This window comes from Dryobates pubescens, chromosome 13 (assembly GCF_014839835.1).
Source record: "Dryobates pubescens isolate bDryPub1 chromosome 13, bDryPub1.pri, whole genome shotgun sequence".
Lineage (NCBI taxonomy): Eukaryota > Metazoa > Chordata > Aves > Piciformes > Picidae > Dryobates > Dryobates pubescens.
In genome coordinates, this window is record NC_071624.1 from 6,927,239 (window position 1) to 6,949,428 (window position 22,190).

At 46.2% G+C, this 22,190-nt stretch overlaps 1 protein-coding gene across 3 annotated transcripts in view; it reads right to left on the minus strand.

The window, feature by feature from the left end:
• Positions 1-22,190, minus strand: part of ARHGEF4 (Rho guanine nucleotide exchange factor 4) — a 120,346-nt gene that overhangs the window by 13,669 nt on the left and 84,487 nt on the right. The window contains exon 1 of one of the 3 annotated variants that reach the window (XM_054166358.1): positions 19,081-19,336. The exons of the other annotated variants lie outside the window; for them this stretch is intronic. The gene's annotated coding sequence lies outside the window, so the exon portion shown is untranslated. Of the gene's footprint in view, positions 1-19,080; positions 19,337-22,190 lie in introns of those variants that run through there. 3 annotated transcript variants of the gene reach the window in all.

A 22,190-nucleotide genomic window follows, 5' to 3' on the forward strand; every position in this document is an offset into this window, starting at 1 on the left:
GGCCCAGCAAGCAGAGGACATAAGGGCTGGGCTGCTGTCATACAGCTGGTTAGTGGCGTGATGGAAAAATAATGCAAGAGTTTTAAAAGGTGTCTCACTAATCTAAGCTAATAGAGCAAGAACAGAGTTTGATCACAAGGCAAGCAAAGAAGCAGAATCATTTGTCTCAGAGAGCCAAACATCAAGAGAGCAATGAATGCACCACACAGTATCTGTGCCCAGCCTAGTGACAGGTATTTGGCCAAATGAGCTGTGGAGGGAAAGGACATTTGGGCTTGACAGTTCATGCATACAGCTGTTAGAGCTGTGTGTTAGTGCAGCAGATCACTGCTATGTGCATCTCAGTGGAGGTAGGGGGTGGAGAACTATGCAGCAGTAAAGACACAAGGGTTGTTGATGCGTTGGAAACCATGGAAGTACCTAAAGGTCAGGCAGAAACTGGGGCTTCTCTTCTCAGAAAGGTGTCAGGGTCAGTAGCCCAACTGAAGCACAGCTACACCAATGCTTGTGAGTAGGAGTGAATAGGAGGGGAGATGGAGGTTGTGATGCAGCAGGAAATGGCCTCAAGTTGCATCAGGGGAGGTTTAAATTTCTAACCAAGTAGTAATGACTGGATTAGGGAAGAGAGTGGGTGTGAAAGCATGTGTTTTTCCAGACTCAGCTATCACACTTCCATTATCCAATGGAGAGCCACGAGGGTGATTAGGGGACTTGAGCACCTCCTCTATGAAGAGAGACTGAGAGACATGTGGCTGTTTAGTCTTCATATGAGAAGACTGAGAGGTATCTCATCAATCTGTATAAATATCTGAGGGGTGGGTGTCAAGTGGAGGGGGCCAATCTCTTTTCAGTGGTGCAATAGAATAGAATAGACCAGACCAGACCAGATCAGACCAGACCAGACCAGGTTGGAAGAGACCTTCAAGATCATCATGTCAAACCATGCAACCAAGCACCCTATCAAGTCTCTTCCTGAACACCTCCAGTGACGGTGACTCCACCACCTCCTTGGGCAGCCCATTCCAATGGGCAATCACTCTCTGTGTAAAACTTCCTCCTAATCTCCAGTCTAAACCTCCCCTGGCACAGCCTGAAACTGTGTCCTCTTGTTCTGGTGCTGGTTGCCTGGGAGAAGAGACCAACCTCTGCCTGTCTACAACCCCCCTTCAGGTAGACAGCAATAAGGTCACCCCTGAGCCCCTTCTTCTCCAGGCTAAGCAGCCCCAGCTCCCTCAGTCTGGGAAAGAATGGGTACAAACTTGAACATAGATTTCACCTCAACGTGAAGAGAAACTTCTTTACAGTGAGGGTCATGGAGCACTGGAACAGGCTGCCCAGAGAGGTTGGACACATTCAAAACTCATCTGGATGCATTCCTGTATAGACTACCCTAGGTGATCCCGCTCTGGCAAGGGGGGGTGGACTAGATGATCTTTCAAGGTCCCTTCCAGCCCCTAACATTATGTGATTCTGTAATTACAGAACAAGAGCTGGGCTGTGGACAATGGGTATGTATGTTTGCTACTCTCAGAAAAACAAGTTCTCCTGCTTTAAGCAATCTGCCTGTGCACAGCCTGTCCCTTTGCTTTAGCAGTCAGACTTCACGGACTACTGACCACAAGCTGAGCCCAGCTCCTGCCTTTTGCAGGAAGAAAAGAATGATAAACAGGATAATGGGGTGGCTGGACCCCTGTAGGGAGGAGCTGATTAAATACACTGATCCCATATAGAATACTGGGGAGTCACCTGCACCAAGGTAAGCCCTGTCACCAGCTCACACCACAACTGCAGCCATACCGCACTGGGGTGTATATCCCTGTGGGTAAGGGATGGCTGCTGCTCAGGAAATGGGCATATGCTAATAAATCTTTGGGAAGGGTGGCATTCAGCAGCTTTTTTGGCATGGAAATTGTGACCAGCATATAAAGAACATAGCTCTTTCTGAGATAAAATTCCCTTGCTGTGTGCATAAATAGGCCACTCTGAATCAGTGCTCCAAGTATGATGTGGTAGGTGGCACACACACCAGGACCTTGACTTCAGAGACTAAATGGACTTCCTGTGTAGCGTTTTGATGGTCACACAAACAGAGCACTGATGATGTGAAGACATGAAAACCTTACAGTACCAAGCTGTCAGATCTCGGTATCTTGATGAGACACAAGCACCCAAGCCTGACTTAGCATTAACAGCATGTTAGGGTTGAGACACCCAGCTCATAACGGGACAGAGCCACATGGTTCGTCTCAGAGTGGCTGAAAGCCATGGGGCTGACAGGTGAGTTCTCAGCTGGTGTTTTAATCCAGTAATGCAGATGCCTCAACAGCAGCCATACTGTGACTATGATTTACCAGATACAGAAAATCACAACTGACAATCACCAGCCTGGCAAAATAGGTGCCACTGTCTGGTAGACTGTTCTTGTGCAAAGGAGTCATTGAAAATACACCTGAAATACAGGCCAGGATTTGATTAATTGACACCAAGCACCATGCTTGTAGGAAGGAATGATCAACATGGAATAAAACAAGAAAGAAAGAGTGAAAAAAGTGCTTTCTGTATGCTTCATATTATCTCCATTAACTTAGTCCATCAGCACTTGAAACACCTCACTGACTGCAGGCTGACAGGCTCAGCCTGGTTTCCTCCCTGTGCCACTTCAGTCTGTGCTCCTATACCAGGGTGAGCAGGGGAGCAGACACAAAGTCTGAGAAGTGTTTAATCATCACCATACTCGGTGTTTATTTTTCTATCAGCCCTCAATCTCTGCCTGTTTGTACCTGATACTACATTTTTTCACTTGTGTCCAGTCCAAGTCCCAGGCTGATAGAGAAATAACAGACACACCCAGTCTAGCAGTCCTTTTCCCAGAGCAAATACGAACAGGCAGCTCTGAGCCAGGACTGACATTTCCATGGCCCAGAAACACCAACCACACTGCATGTCGCTGCAGCAAGATGAGCTGCTCCAGCTGAGGCAGAACACACTGCAGCATCCTCCAGGGAGCATACTGCTACTGGGAAAAAGGGGTTAGGACTCCAGTCTCTCCAGATAGGAGAGAGTGGGACCTAAATTAGGGTTAACAGAGAAATCAACAGCCCAGCTGAAGTGCATGTACACCAACGCACGCAGTATGGGTAACAAACGAGGAACTGGAAGTCTTGGTTCACCAGAAGGACTATGATATAGTTGCTATTACAGAAACATGGTGGGACGATTCACATAATTGGAGTACTGCACTGGGGGGTTACAAGCTCTTTAGGAGAGACAGATGAGAGAGAAGAGGAGGAGGAGTGGCCCTGTACATTAGGGAATCTCTTGATGCCTCAGATGAAAGTGCTTGTGGGTTAAAATCAGAGGGAGGCCTAACAAAACTGACATCCTAATTGGAGTCTCTTATAGATCACCTAACCAGGATGAGGAGGCAGATAAAATATTCTACAAGCAACTGTAGGCTGTCTCAAGATCATCAGATCTTGTCCTTGTGGGTGACTTCAACCTGCCAGATATTTGCTGGGAACTTAATTCAGCAGAGAGAAGGCAGTCCAGAAGATTCCTGTAGTGTATGGAGGACAGCTTCCTGATGCAGCTGCTTGACCTGCTGTTCTCAAGTAGAGAAGGGCTGGTGGGAGATGTGATGGTAGGAGGCTGTCTAGGGTGCAGAGACCAGGAGATAGTGGAGTTTTCAATATGCAGGGAGATAAGGAGGAGCAGTAACAGAACCCTTACTTTGGACTTCCGGAGGGCAAACTTCAGCTTGTTTAAGCAACTTACTTGGAAAGTACCCTGGGTAGCAGCCCTTAGGAACAAAGGGGTCCAGGATGGTTGGACCTACTTCAAACAGGAGCTCTTGAAGGCACAGGAACAGGCTGTGCCCATGTGCCATAAGATGAGCTGGCAGGGAAGGTGACCGGCCTGGATGGGCAAGCAGCTCTTGAAGGGATTAAGGGAAGAAAAGAGGCTGTATCACCTTTGGAAAGTGGGGGAGGTAACTCATGATATGTTTAAGGATGTTGTTAGATCATGTAGGAGAAAAATTAAGAGAGGCAAAAGCCCAGTTAGAACTTAAGCTGGCCACATCTGTGAAAGACAATAAAAAGCATTTTTATAAATAAATGCTAAAAAGAGGAGCAAGAAGAACCTCCACTCTTTATTGGACCTGGAGGGGAACACTGTAACTAAAGATGAGGAAAAGGCTGAGGTACTAAATACCTTCTTTGCCTCCAGTTTCAACAGACAGGCAGGAGGACTCCAGAGTAACTGGCCTCCTGAACTGGTAGATGTGGTCAGGGAGCAGTATAGTACACCTGAAATCCATGAGGAATTAGTTCAGGACTTGCTGAGCCACTTGGATATTCACAAGTCCATGGGACCAGATGGGATCCATCCTAGGGTGCTGAGAGAGCTGGCAGATGAGCTGGCCAAGCCACTCTCCATCACTTTCCACCAGTCCTGGCTCACCAGAAATGTCCCAGGTGACTGGAAACTGGCCAACGTGATGTCCATCCACAAGAAGGGCTGCATGGAGGAACCTGGAAACACCAGGCCTGTCAGCCTGACCTCAGTGCCAGAGGAGCAGATCATCTTGGGGGCAATCACTGCACACCTGAAGGATGGCCAAGGGATCAGGTCCAGCCAACATGGAAGGGCAGGTGCTGCCTAACCAACCTGATCTCCTTCTATAACCAGGTGACCCATCTGGTGGATGTGGGGAGGGCTGTGGATGTAGTCTAACTGGACTTCAGTGAGGCCTTTGACATCATCCCCCACAGCAAACTCCTGGCCAAGCTGTCAGCCCATGGCTTGGACAGCAGCACTCTGTGCTGGGTTAGGAACTGGCTGGAGGGCCGAGCCCAGAGACTGGTGATGAATGGTGCCACATCCAGCTGGAGCCCAGTCATTAGTGGTGTCCCGCAGGGATCAGTGCTGGGCCCCATCCTGTTCAATATCTTTATTGATGATCTGGTTGAGGGGATTGAGTCAGTCATCAGTAAATTTGCAGATGACACCAAGTTGGGAACAGATGTTGGTTAGTAAGAGGGCAGAGACCTTGACCACCTGGACAGATGGGCAGAGTCCAACATGATGACATTCAACAAGTCCAAGTGCCGGGTGCTGCCCAACAACCCCATGCAGTGCTACAGGCTGGGACCAGAGTGGCTGGAGAGCAGCCAAACAGAAAGGGACCTAGGGGGTGCTGATTGACAGCTGGCAGAACACAAGCCAGCAGTGTGCCCAGGTGGCCAAGAAGGCCAATGGCATCCTGGCCTGCATCAAGAATAGTGTGGCCAGCAGGAGCAGGGAAGTTATTCTGCCCCTGTGCTCAGCACTGGTTAGGCCACACCTTGAGTCCTGTGTCCAGTTCTGGGCTCCTCCATTTAAGAAGGATATTGAGACTCTTGAATGTGTCCAGAGAAGGGCAACAAAGCTAGTGAGCGGTCTTGAGCACAAGTCCTATGAGAAGAGGCTGAGGGAGCTGGGGTTGTTTAGCCTGGAGAAGAGGAGGCTCAGAGGAGACCTTATTGCTGTCTACAACTAACTGAAGGGAGGTTGTAGCCAGGTAGGGGTTGGTCTCCTCTCCCTGGCAACCAGCACCAGAACAAGAAGACACAGTCTCAAGCTGAGCCAGGGGAAGTTTAGGCTGAAGGTGAGGAGAAAGTTCTTCACAGAAAGAGTTACTGGCCATTGGAATGGGCTGTCCGGGGAGGTGGTGGAGTCACCATCCCTGGAGGTGTTCAAGACTGGATTACACGTGACACTTGGTGCCATAGTTTAGTAGTCATGAGGTCTTGGGTGACAGGTTGGACTTGATGATCTTTGAGGTCTCTTCCAACCTTATTGATTCTACAATTCTATGATTCTATCCCAGGAAGGATAAAATACACCAGCAGATGAAAAGGTTTTCTGCCTGGCACAATCAACCACTACCTTGTGAGAGCTTCTTAGCTTCCAGAGAAGAATGAGTTCAAGGGAATGCTCACCATTTCCAAGCATGGCAACTCCTGAGCTCAAAAAGGTTGTCTTACCACAGGTTTTGATATTTGCAATTAAAGCAAGGTTTAAAAAGCAACTATTAATTTCCATATCAAACAACATTTACTTGCTGGCTTTGTAATATCAAAGACAGATCAGTACATGTTCTTGAAGAGCCCCAAAACAGTCTCTAGAAGACAGAATGCCACCCTACAACTGCTCTAGTGAGTGCAGCTGCCAGCAGTGAAAACAAACAATATTTGGCTATTTTCCTTTGTTTATAACAACACTTAAGTTTGTAGACAGCAACCCTGAAGCAGTGCTGATGCTTTGAAACTGAAAATTGACTGCAGCTCTAATAGTTGCACTGGCACTTCTGTGCAGCACAGCTGCTTTCCCTGCTGCCCAGGCAGCTACAGCTTCACTTCTGATTTAGGAGTGCAGCAGATGTGAAGGGAAAGTGCTGGCAAATTGCTGCTGGTGCAGCTTGTTCAGTGTCCCACAGAAATATGGGGTGGGAGGATTGCTGCATTACTCCTCTATGCAGTGCCACTGTGAAGGTTGCCAAAGAGACACAGCCAGAGCTATTGCACATAGCTGCCCCAAATTAAGTCCATTACATGTGGGCAAACAGATCCAGCTTGCCAAGGCCCATGTCTATGGGCTTGTTTGCATTCCAGCTACTTGGTCCTTGTGTCTGTTGCTGGACACCTTGACATAATTACCTCATATGTCCTGGTCCTGTTCCGACAGGAGCTGCAGGCAGTATTAACAGAGATAAAAGATCTTGACAACTTACAGAAGGAGGGATGAAGATGCCTTTAGGAAATATTTATCTTTGGGCTGCTCATTTCTATTTGAATAGCTTTCTCTTGATAATACCAAGTGTGCTGGATCACAGAGCTAAAAAATGAACCCAGGAGTGTCAGAAGATACTGGAAATGGGGGAATTCAGGGAGAGGATTACAATAAAACAATCTATTTCTCAGTTCTGTGACCTTAAACTGGACACCTTCCATGAAAAGCACCTGCACTCAAGTCCTGGTCAACTAAAACGGTTCCTGTGAAGTTTGTGTTCATTGCTTGCCTGCCACCCACCCCTCACTTCCCTCCCTGACCTTGTGCATTACAGACTGAAGCTGAACTGGGTCGGCACATCAAACATTTAAACCCTGCATCAGTCCTGACCCTAGAGGCAGTATTACCCATTCCCAGGTCCAGTTCCTTCACCCGTCACTTCCAGAGCTTCTCTTCTGCCTCCTCTTATGCAAAGTGCAACAGAGGACTTATAAGAAAAACTGTATTTCCACTCTTGCCCCAAAGTAGTGCTTCATTCACACAAATACTTATTTTCTCCAAATGTGGGTAGAAGCCATCTGGCCTTTTGTCTTGAACCCACAAGATAATTTTCAAATCATCCAGACAGTTTGCTCTTGCTTTCCCTCAAAACTTTTAGCTTCACTGTTTAATGATGGGCAACAGAAATTATGTTTATCTGGTCATCTTCTGTCATCTGAACAGCAGGCATTTAGTCTGAACAAGTTATCTTGATTGCCTTTACAGAGCATCTCCCCTTTACAGAGACAGGCGTCCCAGGGAAAGGTTCCTTGCTGTGGCGTCACACCAGGCATGTGTCTGCACATGGGCACTAATTGCTTCTGAAGCACAGACCCACACACCATGCCCCCAGTCAAGCCATGCTCTCACCATTCATTGCCCTTTTGCCTGTTGTGTCAGCTGCATACTTTTTCAGCACCAATTCCAGTTTTAATTCAACAGTGATCCTTCATAACAAATCTGAGAAGTCTGTCAGCCAAGATCTTAATCTGGTTAAATGTGCTACACATATTCTACAGTGCTGCTTTTTACATCAGTGCTTGTAGTCAAATTCCTCATGTGACATCTAGTATAGCTGTCTCCACTACCAACCATTCAAAATTTGTCTTCACATTTGGCAAGCACGATTTCCCACAAAACCATTCCAGCTAGCATTACTTACATTATTCCTATTTTGTTGTTGGGTTTTTGTTTTTGTTTTATTTTGGGATGGGTGTGTGGGTTTGGTTTGGCTTTTTGTTGCTTGGGGTTTGCCTGGGGTTTGTTTTCGGGTTTTGGTGGTTCGGGTTTTTTTGGTGTCATGCGAGTTCTCATTCCTCTTAACAGTGGTTTAAACAGATGGGAAGAGGAGGAGAGTCCCCCTACAGCAGGCAAGGAGCAGCTTTGAAGGTTCCTTTATGAAGTGCTACAGGAGGAGGGAAGCATCCCTTGTAAAAAGTGGAGGAGGCAGAGCAGTGCTCCATGTTATTTCAACCTGGGTGTGAAGAGTATGGCATGAGAAAGCACGCCTGGTGCACGTCCACCTGAGCCCAGTTAAGTGGCATTTTTCAAACTCCAATAGTGATGCAAGAAGTTCTGGCTTTGTCAGCTAAGATATGGGAGGTTATTATTATAATGCAAACCAAACCAGGTTGGATTCCTTTAGACCATCTTACTTTTGGCAGAAAGAGGCCAGGAAAGTTCTTATGAAAGTAAGTGCCCTCAGTACCCCAGCCATCACTCTTCCCATGACATGTACAGCAAGAGAGTCTGCTAATTTTGGGAACTAACACCCTTAAACTTTGGCATAAGGAAACAACAGGAGCAGAGTCCTCCTCAAACCTGTTGGCACTCTTCAAAATGTGGTCTTTGCATTATATTTTGCAGTTAAATGTTGCAGTTGCTGATGGTGCTTATAGTAACTAAAGCTGTAAAACAGCTTCCATTGGAACCTTTCATACATCCAGAGGAGGCTTATTTAAACTTAAGTAATTTATCTTCTGGTATAAGTGAAATATGTTTTCAGTTGTTCTAAATGTAGCACAAGCAATATCTAACACAAATGCCTGACTAAATGAGTTGCTCCTCAGGAATGTCTCTACAGACAGATCAAAGGAAACACTGGCCAGCTCCATCAGGGCCAGGAAGTCTGAATGTCAGGAATGACTCAGAATGAAAGAGGGATGAGGACAACTAGACAAAAGCACAAAGGGCAGCACAAATCGAAAGTGGGAATAGTTTCTAGGCCAGTACAAGCTAAGCAGCCCTTGAAACTGCAGTGGAGAAGGGCAGATGGCAGGTGGCCATGAGATGAAGGCTTATAAAGTGTAGTGCAAGGCCAATGGGTGCCCAGTGAAATTGACAGGCAAGTTGTTCAGTGCAAAAGTAGCGTTTTTTTCCTGTAGTGGATAACTAACCTGTGCCACAGGATGCCACAGAGCCAAACATGTAAGTGGTTTAGAAAGAGATTAAGCACATGTACATCCTTTGAGGCCATTTAAACATGGCATATCAGGGTATGGCCTTTAAGGAGCTTAAACACACCTGGGAAGGCACAGAAAGGAAAGTCAGGCCATACTTGTTTGAGCATTTATCTCAACTCACAGAGAAGTGTTACTGTCTAGCCCTACAGAGTTGATCTTAGGACATTAGGTAGTCAAAAACACAAAATAAATACTGAGTTTTTATATTGCCTTCAAATCCTTCTTGAAAATGGCAAGCCCTGAAAACATTAACTTGACAGGGATGGATCTGCTCCCTGAGGTACGTACAGCAAGACTCGTTCAGGTGGAAAACAAGCAGTTACCGATTAACCAACATTAAGATGTCCTCTGGGGTTGGGTTGCCATCTTCCTAGCTGGGACTCCTCAGGCAAAAGAAAGTGCAGCACTTCCACATGGCTTCAACATAAGATCCCACACACTTTATCCTGCCACACAACACTTGTCTGTCATGTAAAGGAAGCTCAGGCCGCACACCTGAAATAGCCATTTGTCCCCACCACATGGATGTCCAAATCCTGGCTTCTTTTTTTTTCCCTCAAGAAAAAGGAAGATGAAAGTGTACCCAGGCAAACCTGAGTTCAGACATTGCCTGGGAGGTGTTCAGAGAGAAAGACTCCCTCTGTAGAGGTTAAAGGACAGAATTTGAGCCAGGTCTTCACTTAAAATGCTCAGAAAGGCCTTCACAATTAAAATCTCAAAAGACCTCAAAATGTCCTTAAGTACTCAAAACCAGAGAACTTAAGTCATTCCAAAGGTCTAAATCAGCTTTAACAGCTTAAACTCATCTAAGGCCTTAAAGTGTTTTAAGCATTTTAAACCCATCTAAAGCCTTAAAGTGGCTTAAGGAGTTTGAAATACTTCAAGGTTTAAAAGTGGTTTAAGCACCTTAAACTTTTGGGTAACCCATTCCTCATACCTCTTTCAATTGTGCAGCACCTGCCACTTCAGGTTAAGGTAGGATCCAGGCACCACAGACCTATTTACCCCAAACAGCCCAGACCTCTGGCAGAATCACTCTTTTCAGCCCCCTTTTCCAGATGTTCTGGGGTGATGCAGGAAGCCCTGGGCAGGATAAAGTGTGTGGAATCTGTTACATTGGAGCCATGTGGAAGTCTTGCTCAGCATGTGAAGCCCTGATCAGCGCAGATGTGGGCATCCTGCAGGGAACAGCTCCAAGGGCAGCAGCTACAGAGCATGCACAGCTACTCGGGGGCTTGCTGGGCTGCTGCCATAACAGCACCTGGAAATTAGCCACACACTCATCTCTTGTTTTGTTGGGTTTCAAAGACTGGAAAGGAGAGAGGCCTGGGGTTGAACGCTCAGGTCTGAACAAGACTTAACCTACGGCTCACACATTTCACTAATTGTCTAGTTTCTGGTTCCAGCCTGGCTGTGGATGAAAACTGTCAGACTGACCCCTGCTTCACCTCACCAACAGATCTGAAGTCCATGTTTCCCACACAATACCTGCTTGATGCAGGTTTTACATTTTCTGACAGCCTTTTAACTGCAAACCTGGGAATGGAAATGGCCTAGGATGTTTGTGCTTGGCTCTTTTCACATTTAAGAGTGATTGCTATTGCATCTTTTTTTGCACTACTGTTTCTCAGGCACCAAAATAAAAAATATTTTCTTTAAAAAGCTCTACTGTAACACAGTTTTATATCAAATTTGCTCCCCCATTCTCCTCTCACTGCTGCCTGAAACATTACCCTTCCTCTGTGCACCCCCAGCAACAAATCTCCTTGGGACATCCTTTTCTTTCTCTGCAGGACAGCTCCTAATGCCACTGCCTCTCCCATGAGTAATTTAGAGATTTTTCCTTTCTACCTCCTTTTTTTCACTATTACTTCTTTGGACAAGTGAAGAATATACTGTACAGATCCCCCAGGACAACATACTCACAACAGTTCAGCTGCAGCTCCTCCAACACAGAGATTTATTGAGGATAAATGTTGCATCCTGGCTCTTTGCAGAAGAAAACAAAAGGCAACCATTCAGTTCTCAGAGCTCTCTGGCCACTGATGACTGTTGCTATTCCCTTCCCCCAAAAGATACAGCAAGCTATGGAATTAGTTATAGCTTGAAGGCAAATTAATCTAAATTTGGTTTACAAATAAGGTTAAAGAAAACATTTTAAAACAGATACAAACTGCATTGCTAGCAAACCACTCTGAATCATCAAAAGGTCAGCATCTCTTCAGGCTCACAGCAGGCAGTAAGCCAGAAACACAGCACACAGCTTTCCTTTTCATGTGTGTGCAGGATTTAATTTTAATGGAGCATACTGCAAAGAACATGCTGAAAATATTTTTATTGCTCCCATCTCCTCGGATTAACAGCACTGTGTCAGAATCTGTACAACACTGGTAGGTGCTGGTAGACATGCTAGGCCAATAGAGACTGTTCAGCAGTTTCCATGACCTGGCTGTCAGAGATGGTCTCCCTGCCTTAAGAGAACCATGTACAGTTTAGTATTTTCCCTTTCTTCATCTCCTGATACAGAATTCCTTCAGGCTCTTGAGGACTCAGAACTTTTGTTTTCCATGCCCCACATTTTTCCAGTGATCTTTCTCCCAGTGCACACACTGCTTTAGAACCTTTCTTCACTGACCTAAGAATTGTTATCTGTACTATTCTTTGAAAATGGAGCAAATGGGGAAAATCTTAATAGTAAGCAAAAGGGGGAAAAAAAACCCCAAAAAAACCCTTGATAATGTCTCACTGTCAGCCAAAGGAGGTTGCCTAGCCTTTGTTTATGGTTAGAATCTGTAAACATAAAAATGAGTCATTTGTTTTGTAGTGTCTACAGAAGGTTCCTCAAACTAAACACACTCAAACAACAACAACAAAAAAAAAACCCAAACCACCAACAAAACTGAAACCAATTAAACCCCCAACACCCAAACAAGCAAAATCAAAACCCCCAAACAACAACAACAAAAACAACCCCACAAACCCCAAAACGTTCATCTTTTCATATTGCAGGTGTCCTGTGCTAGATAGAGACTGATTCAAGAAGCAGGCACATGGGATCAGTCTCCTGGGATCTTGAGACTATGTTTTTGAATAGATCCTTTTTTTTTCCTTTCCATGTCCACATCATCAGGATGAAGAGACCTAATGGCCTAAACAAAGCTAAAGCCTCAAATCAGAGCCACGTTTTTGTTTCCAAGATCACAATGCCTGTAAGCCCTGTAAATATGTGAGACTGAAGCACTTGCTGTTCCTCCTGCAGAACATGGCTTCTGCAGTACAGCTAGGAGAAGATCCACAGATCTCTTGTTCCCCACAGGTTTTCATTTTACTCATTGCCACCCAGCACGACATTCCCAGGGCGGCCACAGGCTTTTCAGCATGACAAAGTAGATTTGCAGCAGCAGCTCAATGCAGAGCATGTTCTGGTAAAGCAGCAAGGGGATACTGCAGTCTCTGGCTCTCCTCTGTGTCTAGTATAGATTTTCTCACTACCCAATTACACAGTGCTTACTATAACAAGACCCAATTCCTGGGTGCTACAGGTGTGAATTGGGACACTAAAAATACAAAGTCATGACTTAGCAGCCCATCTTCGTCTACTGCTGGCACTGTTTCATTTAGTGAGGTGAGGAAAGCTGTGCTAGGCTGCTGCTGAAAGATCCTGCTGTAGCTCTTCACATTCACAGGTGATGTCTAGAGTGTTTGCATTGCTGTACCAATTTTGTCACAGCTCTGCAGACACTCAACGTGCCAAACTGGGCAAGATCATCACAGTATCACAGTATAACTAAGGTTGGAAGAGACCCCAAGGATCATCGAGTCCAACCTGTCTCCACAGACCTCAGAGCTAGACCATGGCACCAAGTGCCACGCCCAGTCTCCTCTTGAACACCTCCAGGGACGGTGACTCCACCACCTCCCCGGGCAGCCCATTCCAATGACGAACGACTCGCTCAGTGAAGAACTTTCTCCTCACCTCAAGTCTAAACCTCCCCTGACGCAGCTTGAGACTGTGTCCTCTTGTTCTGGTGCTGGTTGCCTGGGAGAAGAGACCAACCCCTTCCTGGCTACAACCACCTTTTAGGTAGTTGTAGAGGGCGATGAGGTCACCCCTGATCCTTCTCCTCTCCAGGCTAAACAATCCCAGCTCCCTCAGCCTCTCCTCATAGGGCTTGTGCTCAAGGCCTCTCACCAGCCTTGTTGCCCTCATGATTCAAAACAACTAAAAGCAGTAAACCCCAGGTCTGCTATGCTGTTCTGAGCCACAGGACCACAGAGGCTACAGGCACTGGGTCTGTAAATAACATTTGTGTACTATCCGTGTATAGTGCTCCCTACAAACCAGCACAGCTTGATAGAAGACAACATACTAATTCCATTCTTGTGTTCATAGACTTTCATAGAATGGCTTGAGCTTGAAAGGACCTTAAAGACCATCTAGTTCCAACACCTTGCCATAGGCGGGGACACCTCCTCCTAGACCAGTTTGCTCAAAGCCTCATCCAGCCTGCTCTCTCCCCACAGGCCTTCACACATGACTAACTCTACTGAAAGGTTCAACAACATCCTCTTGGTACTTGAGAAGACATTTTTCTTTCAGCATTATTGGCATTGCTGAGCTGACTATCACTCTTGTCAACTACAAAGGCAAAAGGCTTATGTACATGCAAGAGGGCAGACAACACAGGTCCATGCTGCTGCTTTGAGTTTGATTTCCACCACTGCCCAACCCAGACACAAGAGCAAGTACATCATATGTGACAACCAGTCACACCTAGAATAATCCCAGCCAAAGAACAGGTTCAAGGATTAAAATAAGACACAGTTTTATTACAAAGTTTCCAAGCCATTCCAATGTGGCATAAATATTAAGCCCTTACTCTCTTGAAAATCTTCTTTTAACCTGTGTAACAAGACTTCTTTTGTTATTTTGGAAGCTGGGGTTTTTTATGGGTTTGGGGGTTTTCTTTCTTTAAATCAAGACACTGGAAACATTGATTAAAAGTAATTCCTGATGGTATCATCCTAAGTGCTTACTGTATTTCTTATCTGGCCATCTCATGCCTTAGATTCCAAGAATAAATCACAAAGACACATATCACCACAGAAAAGAGTTTAGCCTGGGAGAACAAATTAAGAAAAGATACAATCTAAAGGCTGGATTCTCCCTTTGGAAATAATATCTTTGTCTCACTCCTATTCCTAGATGCTCTTTGCACTTAGAAGGCTCAGAGTAAAGCAGTAGCAGAGCAAAGCTTTTGCCTGTTTAATGTTCTGGTGAGCTTGCCTTACACAGAGGCAACACAAAGTACCTGTGCAGGGCTTAGAGAAGCAATACCTTGCCCCATCCCTGCAAGCTGCTTTGCCAGGCAGCTACAGTATCCCAGCAGTGCAGCACTTGGAAAAGCTGAGGGCACAGCTCTTCCTCTGCACCACAGGGAGAAGGAGTCATCACAAGAAGGCATAAAAAGGGCTGATGTGATCTGATCTGCAGCAGGAGCAGGGGGCACAGTGGGCTCACCAGGCACCCCAACTTCTTTATAGAGGGGCAGTGACTACAAGACTCCCCCTTTCCTGACCATGCTGCTCCCTCCCTGGGGCTGTGGTCCAAATGCCGTTAGATGACTACAGGGAAGGCAATCTGAGCCTTCCCACAGAGCACACATCTCTTCTATCAATAACTGCACTGAAAGTGAAGAAGAAAGAAGCCAACTATGTTGACAGAAATGCCAAAAGCTCCTCCCCCTATCCTTCTATCACCATCTATGGCTCCTGCACATGATTCAGGCATCCTTCACTAGTTTTATTTTTCCTGGGCTTTATCAGCCATCACAGCTTCTTCATCCTGGATTTGAGGTAGATTTGAATAAGTCACAATTAATATCAGACTGATTAACGCTTAAATATCAACTGCAGCTTCCATTTGAATGTATACATCTGTAGGTGAAGTTGAGGAAGGAGAAAAACCACTGATTCCCTATAAGAAGATTAGTCAGGTAACATACACCTAGACAAGCAGTGGAAAGTTAAAATTTATCTAACATCAAACATAAAGAAGAAAAGTATTCCCAGGCTTTTAGCAGCCAGCGTTAATGCCTGTGGCAGGTTCTGACCCATGTCTCCAATGAGTACTCCTTAATGTTGCAGTTTGTCTTACCAGAACTTTCAAATGCCAGAACAATTTTTTTCCCCTCCCAACTATTCTGATACTGTGGCAGTTTAGGCTGGGTGCCTCCTGTTCCTGCCACACAAGCTATACCTCCAGTGTCCCAAGGGTCCAGCCCAGTAGGTGGACACAGGAAACAGCATATTTCTTACCCATAATATCCTGCGCCCTATAAATCCAGCTGCAAAGTCTTTCACTTCCTCTTTCTTCCCTCTCTGCTCCTGTGGGAGATGCTCCCTATCAGGTCACAGCGGGGGAGTCCTCTTAGGCCTGGCTAGGCCTAATGCCAGGAGGAGAAGGGGGAGGGGCAGTCTGTCTCAGACCTGAGAGTGGTGTAGCAGGGGGTGGGGGAAAGAGCCCTGGGTGTTTTGGGTATACCCTCAGGTGGGGAGATGGGAAGTGTTGGGTGTGCTATAGGGGACTCTCTATACTTTGGGTTTCCTTTGTCACTATGCTTGTAGTTTCTGTAAAACACTAATTGCTTTTCCATTTAACCTTTCCATCACTTCTGCAATCCATTTGTGTGAGTGTCATTCTTTTGCCCCTTTCAGGGGCAAGAGTGGATCTGCCTGGCCTCAAACCAGGACAGATACCAATAATCAGATTAAATTTCCCTATGCAGGAATGGGAAGGGAAGAGGGAGGCAATTTCACCCAGGGTTACATTACCTTTTTCTATAACATACTTTTCTTCCAGGCTATCGTTCACTGTCCTGGACTCCCCATATCCCTTGAGGAAAATAGTTCTTTGCTTTATCTGTCGAGCAGCAGGCAGGTCTTCTCCTGCTGGGGAAAGTCTTGGGTCCTTCATGTCAACAGCAGCAACACTTCCCAGAGAAGAGAGCTGCCCTGCAGGAAGCAAGGCAGCAGCTCTGGACCCCAGAGGCGTCCACTGCCCAAACTTCCATTATTTCTAAGACTTACTTTTTCCCTCTAGGATCAGCAGCAAGCATTTTAGGGCGCTGGATCAGCTGGTAGCTACACACTCTTCCACCTCTCATTATGTGCACTGGCTGCTTTGATGTGTCAAATAAGCAAAGACAAATGGCTCTGGCTCTCACAGACACCAGCTGTAGCTGGGCAGAGCAGAGGGAAGTTTTTGTAAATGAGGATGCTGTACCAGTTATGGTGTAAGGCTGGTAAAAGTGCACCAGACAGAGAAGGAAAGGAGGAGTCTGCAGCACTGTGGGAGCCCTTGCCTGCTCACAACAGGGCTGTGCCTGCCCTGGGACCCTATCACCACCAGGTCTGGCATCTGATCCCTCCAAAACCCAGTAGAGTCCTTTAGCAAGCAGCAGGAATTGGATGTTCTCAGACTGAGCAAATAGCAGCTAGCAGAGGGGTATTACCTGATCACCACAAGACCACCTCCAGCTACTTAACCAATTTTGCAGGATACTAAATGAAAAGAAGTTCCTGGAAAACTCCCCTGAAGCATCTTCCTAGGCAGAGCATAACCGGAAGCTCCAGTCTCCCATTCAGTGACAAAAGCTACCCAAGAAGCATTGCAGTGACAGGACACTGAGCTAAACAAGAGAACAAGTCAGTTTGTGAGTCTACTATCAGTCTTGGCTGTCAGGCATTTGTGCTCAGCTTACCAGCTGCCCCACATGGCTTCTATGCACTGAGCCAAACACTTGAATTATGAATGGAGTTGACCTACTGGATAGTCTCCAGACCTACATGTGTATATGCAGACCCTGTGAATAACCACAGTTCTCATTCACCGTCAGGTGTGTTTTGCACTATTCCACCATACAGAGCAGGCAGGACAGTAATAACTGACCGTTCATTGCAAGGGCTGCTGTGATTTGAGGTCTATTACTGCTCCCATTGCTGTTGAGAGCAACAGGTTTACCCATGAGGTGAGGAGCAAGAGCACTTTCAGAGACTGCTCAAACCTTGTGCATGATCAGACCTCGAACACAAAGTGCCAAAAGCATTTTGTCACAGAGACCTATGACCCCAAAACCACACTGTAGTCCCTCATCTGTCATTTGAAGACTGAGGTATGCTTTTGTATATTTCACTTATCATTCCCAATAAACAATGGAACTAAAGTTCTGATTCCAGCTGGTAGGTAAGACCACGGGTAAAGCTGTGAGAGAGAAAACAAGTTGTGTGCTGAGGTTTGAGTTGGTTTGTTGTTGTTTTTTCAAATGGTAATTTCAGAAAACACTACATACTGGATGGTTCCAGTGGCTGTTTATCACAGTGTCTAGCTAACAGAGTTAGTGGCCCACATGAGATTTTTTTAATAATTCAAAACTATTCATCTGTGTAAGATACTCCAAGAAAAGTGCAGAAAGCTAAGGCCTGCTGCTGTCCTGCACCCAGCACAGCAGAATACCATTCTCTCCCAGGCAAAAGAATGTTCTGTGCTCGGATACAGCAGAAAGAAGCTCAGCAAGTACAAATTTCATTTGTTTTGTGTGCTAAACTGACATTTTTGTACAACACTAACATATTACACACAATCACATAAATAACTGGTACAGGGTGCATCACTCATGATGACAGAGACAACATCACCATCCAGCCTTTCTCAGCATCAGATTATATTCAAGGAGCCATAAACATTCAGGACTGAAAGGACTGCAGTAACTTCAACTATCAGTGCCAGAAAATTCACTGCCTTTGTGAAAGCTGTACTTAAATTGCAGATTATTTAACACAGAAAATGAAGGATCCTGCTGAATTTTAAGGGCTTGGATTTTTTGCACAGTCTCCGTCACGAATGCAAGCAGTGTCATTAAAACAAATAGCTTCCTTTCCAGTCTGTCTTCCTCCAGGAATAGGTCTCCTTCAACACCATCGAGTAGAGGGTACCAATAGGCAAATCTGGAAGTGGTGTAGTGTACAGGGTGGCCGACAAAACATCAACAAGGTGAACAGGCCTGGAGCAAGCACTCTGCTTTGCTGCACTTTCCTCCTAAAGGGGTCTACCGGAGTGCTCCTTAAGTCACTTCCCCACTGTGTGTGGCTACTACTGATCAGTACAAGACATGTGGCCTGTGAGCGGTGTCCTGTGCTGTGGTTCTGCCAGCCATTTTAATACATGTAGCAGATAAGCTCTGAGATATAATAAAGAAAATGGGATAAAAGCCAACAAAACACTTCTTCCACACTGCTGCAGCTTTTATTCAGCCCGAATTCCTGATGCACTCTATTATCAATCACTTTGGCTAATTGGGCATTATGCCACCGCAGAGTGCAGTGTCCACCATGGCAGAGCAATGGAGGCATTATGGTGGTCAGCTTTTTACAGCAGGTGTTTACATGCAGCAGGTCCTTGTGTAAAGGCTTGTTATAGGATGACTGTCCCTCTGCAAACAAAGCAGCAGCACTTTGGGCTTCTCCAGGGCTGAGAAATGCTATGTGTAGACATGGTATCATCGTCGTTAGGCATTGAGGCTGATTAGTGCCACGGAGAGCAGTTATGATAAAGCAGGTTAGCTTGTTACCTCTTTCCCTTTCTCTGTTTAACCGTGATCCAAACTGCAAGGCACAGGTGATGGCAGGAAGAGAGTGACGGGAGCAGGGTGAGGAAGGACGATTGAAAAACAAAGGAGGGATAGTCTGAGACACACGGTTACTGTTAACAGCAGACAAGCAGACCAGAGGCAAACAACGACAAGCTGACCTGCTGATTTGTTGCCCAGTCCTGGAAACCCCCATGCACCACACCACTACCGGCAGTCCTCCTTCAGTGAAATGCCAAAAGAAACATCAGCACCACGTTGACAATGATGAGGAAGAGCAGGATGACAAAGACCACTACCCGCTGGGTCTCCGGGTTCATGTTGCAGCGCAGGAAAGTGTGAAGTGCACTCCATTTGTGCCTGCTTCGGTCAGGGACCTTTGCCATGGCTTCAGCCCCCAGGAGAAGGGGGGGAAAAAACCACCAACAACAACAATAAAAAAACCCACCACCAAACACAAAACCAAACCCCCACGGGCTTCTTAAGTGCCCACTGTACAGCCCACAGCAGGGGCACAGATGGGGGCAGAAGGCTGCAAACCGAGCTATTCTGCAGCTCTCAAAAGCAGAAGTCTCAACAGTTCAACACAGCCATTGCTGGACCCGCACTGCACGTGTGCCAAAACACCCCCTCCTCACCCCCTTATCTCAGGGGGATGCTGATCAGCACATCCGTGAGTTTATGCATCTTCTCTGCCGAAGGAAGCGTCGCCATGGCGTTAGCAGAAGGAAGACACTGAATTCCTTCTCGCAACCAGCCGGAGCCTGCGGAGCCCTGCAATCCGGGCTGTGATACTGGCTTTCCAGAGAGCAGCTCAGCTATTTGCTGGGCGCCGTCGCCAGGATACATGCAGGCCTTAGCAACGCGGCCAGCCAGCCTAGTGCTGCGCAGGGCTGGCTTTTAAGGAGGGTCAGGAGTGGATTAGGCGGCTGCTTTTTAAAATCCTTCCACCCCCACTAAGAACTTGCCAGCAACAGAGACAAGTCTTGCCAGGAGGCAAATCCTGCAGCTCCGGGCGGGGCTGGCCGTGCCACAGCACAAGGGCACAGTGAAGGCACCCAGGGCTTCCTGCACACCTGAACGTGCAACAAGCTGCTGAGTGTTTGCCAGCAGCACGGTCTGAGAGGAGCCCCCTGACCTGGGGTCCAGGAGAGTCAGCTCCTGTTGGATTCTGCAGTCCACTTCCTTGCAGGATCCTGGAGCCAAAATGTTTGAAAGACTTGGCTACCTCTGCCAACAGCTCTGTGGGACCGTGGCACTTAACCCCCAAATCTCTGCAACCAGAAAACCTCCAACCAGCTCTGCAGAGCCCTAAACATGCTTTTATGAACTTAATATTTTGCTGTGAAGTTCACCACACACTCATAGACACTCCAGCCTAAGCATAGCTCCCACCAATGCCTGATCAGTATCAGGATGAAAAGGCACTTCCTGCCTCTTTAGGAAGGTCTGGGATGGCTCTTGGTGAGTATATATCGCAGACAGGCTTTGACTACAGTTGCAGCCCTTTTCTAGCCCATCTTTTACCCAAAAGCCAGTAACAACAACAGTCGCCCGGAAAGGAAGAGGGGAACCCAGTATTCAAGTCCTTCATTGAGAGGAGGTAATTCCACATCTGCCAGTTCTCATGTACTCAATCCACACACAGCCTCTGGTGAAAGTGAGAAATATGAATCCAATAATCCAGTCTCTGGAGCTAGGGCTAGATGATACAGTAGCTACTGCCTGGAGCCAGGGGCAAAAAGATGACGACTCTGCACTTTAAGTGATAGTTTTAAACACACACACACAAAATCCAAATCCCCAGTGAGTGTATATATGTACACACACGTGTTCCTAGGAGTTAGAAGGCATTGCTCCCTCCTTAAACATACTAATTGCTTGACTAATTGATACCCTAATGGTAGTACCCTTCTCTGGGAAGGGCAATGGGGGAGCAGCCACCTGATATGGGTATGAACAGAACACTCTCAGCTGCTCTCCCAGCAGAGAGAATGCATATAAGAAACCCTTTCTTTTTTTCAGGTGTTAGCACATCAATGTCCATAATGTTTCTTCTTGAAGATCTATATAGCTCCTGTATGTATTCTGCAACACAGCAGGTAAAAAAACCCTTGAAAATGAAAAGGTTTAAGAGTTAGGGTCTGGCTGGGTACTTTTTCTCTCTCTCTTTTATTTTATTTTTTTTTTAGCTAGAAAGTGCTAAGCAGTCAAGTAACTTCTGCCTTCCACCACCTCCTTAAACTTCTTAATGTTTAAGACATGTCTTTATTAGACATTATAAAATCAAGTCTAGAATTATTTCAGTGTGCTAGTTTATGAACTTAAAATGAAGCTGCGTATCTCTCTGTCTCTACCCTAAATATAGAACAAGGGTAACTATGCATAGGGTGAGGGCTTGTGTTCTCAGTGCAGCTTCAAGATCTCATAAGCTGCACTTCACATTTGGAACAAACCACTGGGATCCACAGGCTGCCCAAGCTCCCAGGTGGTTTTGGGTTTTCAGCCTGCATTCACTCAATGGCTTAAAAAAAACCCAGTTCTCCCTGCCATACAGCACAATACTTAGATCCCTAAGCCTGCAGACTTCAATGTAATGCAAGTTCCTCAAGTCCTCAGTGGACTCTCATCAATGCATTGTTGCATTCTGCAAGTCTTGTCTGGTTCTGAAGGCTTTTCATGAAGTGATTGAGCATAAGCCACCACACAGTGTTTGAGAGGGATGCACATCTCCAGGAGAAGCTAATTATGGTGAATGGGTAGCACAATCACACACACTTCTTTGAGACCTGCATTGCAACTACCTCCTTCCCTGGTCACTTAGTTACACTGAAAAGAAATAGGTGACTGCTGTGACCATGAAGACACACTGGTGAGCCACGCTGGCAGACATATTCTATTGGTGCCACAGAACACGAGACAATTTGTAAAAGCCATGATAATGTAATTCTACAGTAATCTCCCAAAGCCTTTGCCACTCATGAACACGATCTACCATTTGAAGGTGAACACACAGAAAGTTTGACTTAATATCTATAAAGACATTTTGAAAGGGAAAGTCCTTCAGTTCTTGGGCACTGCTCTGAGACCACCTGGAAGGAGAAGTTGGGGGGAAATGAAGGATGAAAGTGCAGAGGGGGAAGATGCAAAATTGCAATGGAGGGCAGGTTTTCACCTAATTTTGTTGAAGCTGTCTCTAAGAAGCATCCTAAGCCACAGCTATGCTCCTTCGCTTTTCTGAGGTACAGACTTCAAGTGCCCCCCTGCACTA